This window comes from Sinocyclocheilus grahami, unplaced genomic scaffold (assembly GCF_001515645.1).
Source record: "Sinocyclocheilus grahami isolate Dianchi unplaced genomic scaffold, SAMN03320097.WGS_v1.1 scaffold310.1, whole genome shotgun sequence".
Taxonomy (NCBI): Eukaryota; Metazoa; Chordata; class Actinopteri; order Cypriniformes; family Cyprinidae; genus Sinocyclocheilus; species Sinocyclocheilus grahami.
Window position 1 is genome coordinate 229,462 of NW_015505489.1, and position 8,239 is coordinate 237,700.

Genomic DNA, 8,239 nt, shown 5'->3' on the forward strand with positions numbered 1-8,239 from the left:
AGTTCAGCTCCAACCCTGAAAAAAACCTCACCTGCCTATAGCCTTAGTAATCCTGAAGACATTTATTAGCTCGTTCAGGTGTGTTTGATTAGGGTAGGAGCTGAACTCTGCAGGACTGCGGCTCTCTAGGACCGAACTTGCCTACCCCTGACATATAATGTTTATTTTTTGCATGACCTGCCACTGCTTTAACACACTTCTTAACCAAAACATGAAATGTTTTGAAAATGAAAAACAAGTTGCAAATAGCATCACAAAATGGTAAACTTATGAGGTTTCTTTGTAGCAAAGATGTGGCGCATGTACACATATTAGTCATTTTCGAATACTCACACTATTCTATACCATTTTGTAGGTTTTTGATATATAATTTTTGTTCTCTGAATGTGGTAATGCCTTAAATGAACTTCTTGTATCTTGGTGTGGATTTTCATCCCAGTACAATACATCATTTAAATCACTGGCTGCACTTTGAAAGGTAAGTGGAAACAGGGTCCACATTTAAATAGTTTAACTTTGTCAGCTATTCGGATCCACTTTGTGGGATTCAAAACTGCAACATTTTGGTTATCAATCGAGATAATTAACTGCTAGGCTGCACCACACCTTTTATTCATTGCATGCACCATGTGTAGCCATGTCATTGAATGCTTGTCAAGTTCACACACTTGTCCAGCACCAGGATATCATCTGTCCACGATTTGCAATTCCATCTGTGAACTGAATATTAACAGCGTCTTTTACTCTTGGCACAGCTGTCTGAGTAATTGACCTGGTTGAAATGTATGGCTATTGGGTAGAAAAGCTGACTTCTGAGCATAAAACACCTCTTGCTCTACTAAGGAGAGTGGTGTGACACTTCCCTGTGTGTAGCTCCAGTATTGCTTTTTTTGTTGAGCTGTGCAGTGATGGTGTTCAAATTCAGTTTTGTCATTAATAATGCATTACTGGACCCCAGGGTTGATTGACAACTTGTATTTCACGCTTGGCAGACCAGTTAATTTAGGAAGCACTGGCAAAGCTTATTATTATTTGTACAAGTTACTTGTTTATATAAGTTATGTATGAAACAAACACTGCCCCAGACTTTTAGAGGACAGTCAAATGTTTTTCATAGACACATCAGACACTGTGCCTTTAAAACAGCTTGTGTTTGTTTGTACCACACAACCCATGACAAAAGACCCGACCTAATCAGTGAGTTGCGGCGATATTTGTGGTTTTTTTTGGTGAGGGCTATATTTTCCTGTTGTTTTTTGTCACTGTGGACCTCCCTTTTGTACGCCTCCTGTGCCTTGAGCAGGGAGATTGCTCCCTCATTTAGCATATGGATGAATTCCTGGGTCTTGCCATCTTCCCGGACGACTGCCTTTGCTCGTTTCTGCACACCAACCTGAACACCTCCACACGAGTACAGTTGTCCAGGGAGGGTCCTCGAGGGAGCTTTGCCACCTATGTGGAGTGGGTGCTGAACTCTTGTGAATCAGCCTTCACCATCAGCCTCACGGATGATGTCGCTAGCCCCACTCCCAACTCAATGCCCAACTAGTCACCACTCTGCTGCGAGGAGCAACAGCCTGAGCCTACCGCAGACCGAGTGAACGCCTCAGCTGCGACATCAGAGCCATCGTCAGGAGGAGTAACCGAGCCTGACACCAACAACAAATGAGTGTCTACTGGACACTGACATTGCTTTTGCTTTTGGAGAGTTTGAGACTTTGTTTCCCCTGAGCCCGCCTGATTCTGCTCATCTGTCTGAATCGCTGGTCCTGCCCTGCCTCCCTCTCCTGCCTCCTCTCCAGACCAATTTGAGAGACCTTTTATTTTTTATTGGAATTTGTGCATTCCTCAAGTCTCCTCAGCCCTCAGCCAATCCTGCTGTCCAGTCATCTCCATCCCCCGTCAGTCCTTCTGTTTCACCTCCTCCTCTCAGTGGTGGGGCTCCATCTCGGGCCTGCCAGGAGTCTTCACCTCCTGGATCTGAGGAGCCTGTGGTTCCGCATCCAGTCTCGGATGGATCCACTCCACCTCGTCCCGCCGTCAAGACTCCTGCACCTACACTCCTCCCACTCTCAATTCCAGCATGGACCATCTGTCATTCGGCCTCACCTCCGCTGCGGACTTGCGGGCCATCTACTTCTCTCCGGCCCTCCACCCCTTCGGCTACGGCCCACTCCGTCCTCCCTCAGGCTCCGCCTCCTTCCTTGGTCACTCCAGCTCGCCCTCTGGCCTCCGGATCCCCACCTACATGTTGGTTGGTCGTTACTACGGATCCGTTGTGGCCGCCTGAATCCTCAGCGTCGCTCCACCTCCTCGGCTCTCTGTCTGTGCAGTGGGCTCCACCTCCATCGCCATCGTCGCCTCTGTTCGTCCCCATGGCGCCGTTTGTTCGCATCACACCTTGACTCCTCCCTCTATCAACTCCGCCATGGAGCGCAGTCCAGGCTGTTGCCTGGGTCTCCACCTGTCCTCTCCTGCTCAAGGCTCCTCCCTGGCTCTCACCACCATCATCACCTCCCTGGACCTTTTGTTCATGCCTCTTCCCGATTGTCCGTCCTCCTACAATGCCTCCTCCTGCATCCCTCTGCCTGTTTGCGCCATCCCTCAACCTGCTCCTATTTGCCATCCCTTCGCCATATCATGGCGCGAGGTCGCACCTTCTGGGAGGTGGTATATTGTCATGGTTTCTCTTAGTTTGGACTCTTTGTGTTTCATCACTCTTTGCCTTAGTTCATTTGTTGTTATGGCTATTTATTTGATTTAGGCATTACATTAAAGTGTGTGTCGTTATCTCCTCTACTTAAGTTCAGTTCTCTTTGTGTTTGATGGTCAGGTCTTGTCTGAGTTTACGTTGTGTTGGACTGCTACATGTGTTTGAACTTACCATGTGAATTATTAAAAGGCTGTGATTCTTCATCTTCTTCGTCGTGTGTTTGTTTGTAATACACAACCACCAGTTTGGTTCGGTTGAATGGTTCACTTGACTGCCTCATTGAATTATGTAAATCCACTTAAGTTGAGCAAAATTATTAAAGTAAATATGTACATATCATTATTATTTATTTATTTGTTTTTTACTTTTTAAAGGTAAGGGTTTACACAGCTATGTTCACTGAATGGAGCAATGAACACCATAATCCTTGTTTAACAATCCTAACCACAAGCTCTTTTACAGTAAATGTCCAACATAATTGAACAATAAACACTAAAAGATCTTTGCTTTTACTCAAAAATGCACAACTTAATTTCAATATTTATTGTCCCAATATAGTCTTATGCAAAGGATGCTGGAAACTAAAAATCTATTCATGCAGTTTCAGATAATGCAACAAAAATGATTAATGTAGTCCCAACATAACTTAAGTAAACTTCAGTTTTACATAAGTGGACTGAACTCAATTAAATTTGGTTGTGATATAATGTTCAGAAATTGTGTAGCTTTACCTAATTTTACCTAATTACATGTATGTATGTATGTATATGTATATATATATATATATATATATATATAATGTATATGTGTGTGTGTGTGTCTTCCAGTGCATGACTAAACATTTTCAGAATACCCTGATACCAGTTACACTATGCAAAAACAGCATTTTCAAAAAGCTCAGATTTTTCTGGACAAAAATGCTGTCTCAGTGTAAGTACTAATCAGATGCTGATGGATGATCACCATAGAAGTTCGTGTTACTGATGGATCATGGCTCAAAACATTTTAACTCAGTACCTGCAAAGGGATGTGTGGTTCATGTTGTATTAGGGCCACTGAAAACATGTGTAAGCTAAATGTAAATGAGTTGCAGAAATAGAACACATACCCACACACACATGTACAGTATATATAGCATATGCATATAATGGTTTTATGTGGCTAGTGGATGAGTTCACTGAAGAAGTATAAGTATATAAGAAGCTCACTCGCATACAAACAGTGTAAAGGTTATGCGGATATTGGATTGTGATGAGGTCATTGACATGGGGGAATAAAACACACACACACACACACACACACACACACACACACACACACAACACACCCCATGAAGTACCGGTATACTACTATTGCACATGCCCCAGTCATTATATCTCCCTGCAGACAACCATAACCTTACGCCAGGAAGTGGTGGCCAATTTAGCCCAGTGACATAATGTGTTATGATGGGCAATCAAGCCTGACTTCTGCTGACTCCCCCATAAAGCTAATGAAATCAATAGCTCTGTGGAAACATGCATGCACCTATATGGATTTCAGTAAGATTGTCATTCAACAAAATATTTTTATTTATGTGTTTGTCTAAGTGTGACTTAGATAATTGAACAAGGAACAGATTTAGTAATGATGACTTTCCATTTTGGGATATGACCGTCAGATTCATGAAAATAAACAAATTCAGACAAACACTGCATATGCTTGGCCTTTAAAGCTGCATAGCAATATGTTGACCCAGATACTGTGCTTAAATTTACCAGGTTGTAGTCTTGTTTACCTCTTATATTGGTTCAAGAAGAGCACAATCGTTATAATAGTCTTGTTAGCTTTCTACAGCATTTTTTTTAAAAGTTGTAAATGAAACAAAGATTGTTGGAGTTTGTTTACAAGAAAATACTGTTTCAGTTTTTCTAATTTAAAGGTTCACATGTAATCCAATGCGTTACTAGCCGTTTCTTTATAATTATTTGTGAATTTACTAGCAATTTCTCAGTGAAAATTGTATCTACACCATTGTTTATTACAGTGTAGAAATCTATATGAATCTGCAGTATAGTGATCTTAATCACGCTATCATGTAGTTTTATTTTTTTTAATTCACTGATTAGATGTTGCAGTATGGTGTGGTTTACAGTCTGCTACCCTATTGTGAACAGTGCCATTGTATTGAGTGTGGAGTCGGACTGTGCTGGGTTTGATATGGTAATGGTATTTCCCTGTGGGTTTAAAGGGGAAAAAAAGGCAGTTGCTGCTTCCTGTGGAGATTAACCTCCCATTAACATTCACATTATTATTCACCCATCCAACCCTGCCTTTGTGAAACCCAACCTCCATTCTCAATAACAAAAAATAGTCATTTTACAGTGAATAACACCTACTGGGCTGATGTATAGCCTATTTATTTATGCATATGCATTTTATTTGGCTGTGCTGTGAAAGTATGGTAAAGTATATATATATATATATATATATATATATATATATATATATATTAGGGGTTGCAACGACTAATCGACTAGTCGACTTCAGTGCTCTGCCATGACGCTTTAAGCTTGACGTCGACTAGTTGCTGGTCCTATAGAGGGCGCAACAGGATAAGAAATCTTTGAAGGACTTCCACATTTACGCTCCGTTTCCAAACAGTAAAAATGACAAATAAATGCATACTCTGAAAGCGCTCCACAAGACGTGTGATTATATTACTGGATGCTCGAAATCGAACAGGAGAATGCACGTTTTAAACAGCTTATTGTACAGGTAAATTAATCGCCGTTCTAATCTAATGCGCTGCTGCACTGTAACGCACACACTTAGGCTCGTACATCACGCGCAGAATCATTCAGCACAGAAATGTATTGTCAACACTGTTCTGTGATTTCTCAATAAAATAGCTTAGAAACGGAAAAGTTCAAGCATATATTTCTTAATAAATAAATCCCACAGCAAACACACACACACACACACACACACACACACACACACACACACAACACACCCCATGAAGTACCGGTATACTACTATTGCACATGCCCCAGTCATTATATCTCTCTGCAGACAACCATAACCTTACGCCAGGAAGTGGTGGCCAATTTAGCCCAGTGACATAATGTGTTATGATGGGCAATCAAGCCTGACTTCTGCTGACTCCCCCATAAAGCTAATGAAATCAATAGCTCTGTGGAAACATGCATGCACCTATATGGATTTCAGTAAGATTGTCATTCAACAAAATATTTTTATTTATGTGTTTGTCTAAGTGTGACTTAGATAATTGAACAAGGAACAGATTTAGTAATGATGACTTTCCATTTTGGGATATGACCGTCAGATTCATGAAAATAAACAAATTCAGACAAACACTGCATATGCTTGGCCTTTAAAGCTGCATAGCAATATGTTGACCCAGATACTGTGCTTAAATTTACCAGGTTGTAGTCTTGTTTACCTCTTATATTGGTTCAAGAAGAGCACAATCGTTATAATAGTCTTGTTAGCTTTCTACAGCATTTTTTTTAAAAGTTGTAAATGAAACAAAGATTGTTGGAGTTTGTTTACAAGAAAATACTGTTTCAGTTTTTCTAATTTAAAGGTTCACATGTAATCCAATGCGTTACTAGCCGTTTCTTTATAATTATTTGTGAATTTACTAGCAATTTCTCAGTGAAAATTGTATCTACACCATTGTTTATTACAGTGTAGAAATCTATATGAATCTGCAGTATAGTGATCTTAATCACGCTATCATGTAGTTTTATTTTTTTTAATTCACTGATTAGATGTTGCAGTATGGTGTGGTTTACAGTCTGCTACCCTATTGTGAACAGTGCCATTGTATTGAGTGTGGAGTCGGACTGTGCTGGGTTTGATATGGTAATGGTATTTCCCTGTGGGTTTAAAGGGGAAAAAAAGGCAGTTGCTGCTTCCTGTGGAGATTAACCTCCCATTAACATTCACATTATTATTCACCCATCCAACCCTGCCTTTGTGAAACCCAACCTCCATTCTCAATAACAAAAAATAGTCATTTTACAGTGAATAACACCTACTGGGCTGATGTATAGCCTATTTATTTATGCATATGCATTTTATTTGGCTGTGCTGTGAAAGTATGGTAAAATATATATATATATATATATATATATATATATTAGGGGTTGCAACGACTAATCGACTAGTCGACTTCAGTGCTCTGCCATGACGCTTTAAGCTTGACGTCGACTAGTTGCTGGTCCTATAGAGGGCGCAACAGGATAAGAAATCTTTGAAGGACTTCCACATTTACGCTCCGTTTCCAAACAGTAAAAATGACAAATAAATGCATACTCTGAAAGCGCTCCACAAGACGTGTGATTATATTACTGGATGCTCGAAATCGAACAGGAGAATGCACGTTTTAAACAGCTTATTGTACAGGTAAATTAATCGCCGTTCTAATCTAATGCGCTGCTGCACTGTAACGCACACACTTAGGCTCGTACATCACGCGCAGAATCATTCAGCACAGAAATGTATTGTCAACACTGTTCTGTGATTTCTCAATAAAATAGCTTAGAAACGGAAAAGTTCAAGCATATATTTCTTAATAAATAAATCCCACAGCTTCACTACTAGTAGAGAGAGACGCTGCCAAGTAGAATTAATTCACACGCAATCGCTCTCACTAATGCATTCATATGCATACAGTGCTACTTTATCTGTATCTGATTTAGAACGAGCAGAAATCTGTGAGATATATAATGACCCAAAGACAAAAAAACTGATAAAAATTAGCTGTTGTAGGAGCAATAGCTATGTGGGCAGCGCTGTGTCATATGCCATAGCTGTGCACAAGGTGTTTGTCACAGCTCCAGACTTATTTGTTCATTGATGACATCATCTTTCATCACATAAAAGTCGATTTAAAAAAATCAGAAGTCATCCAACCCCTTATATATATATATATATATATATATATATATACATGAATAAGGCAAATATTGTTAAATATTTGTAGATAAATATTGACCAGGTCAATAAAACAGTAAATATTTGAAAATTTTGAGATTATTTGTTTGCGAATTGACCACCAGAAGTGCCAGAAGTAGAAGAGACAATATATCCAGGTCACAACATGTTGAGAGACGTCAACCACCTCTCCCATATTATATTTTGTGCAGTTCTTTACTGTGCAAAATTTCACTTTGTAATTTTCTATTTACCACAGTGCAATATGACAGCTACCTACCTCAGCACTTGTCACTTCCTACTTCACTGCACATCATTTTTACATTTATGTACATCTGTTGTCTTTCTATGCCTCTCTGTAGTTTTTATTTATTGTACTGTATTGTACTGTTACATGGTGTAATGTGTATATTAATGAATATTATGTATCTATAGTAGCATAATAATAGATCTGTATATGGGCATTTGTGTGTTCGTAAGCATCTGGAGGTTGCTTCACGAGAGATTCCTTGTTCGTGAACAGTGACAATAAAGAACTTACCTTAATAAATAAATATATATATATATATATATATATATATA

At 39.6% G+C, this 8,239-nt stretch overlaps 1 protein-coding gene across 1 annotated transcript in view; it reads left to right on the forward strand.

Annotated features, from left to right (window-relative positions):
* The window catches only part of triob (trio Rho guanine nucleotide exchange factor b), a 190,259-nt gene that overhangs the window by 73,941 nt on the left and 108,079 nt on the right, over positions 1-8,239 (forward strand). The window lies entirely within an intron of this gene.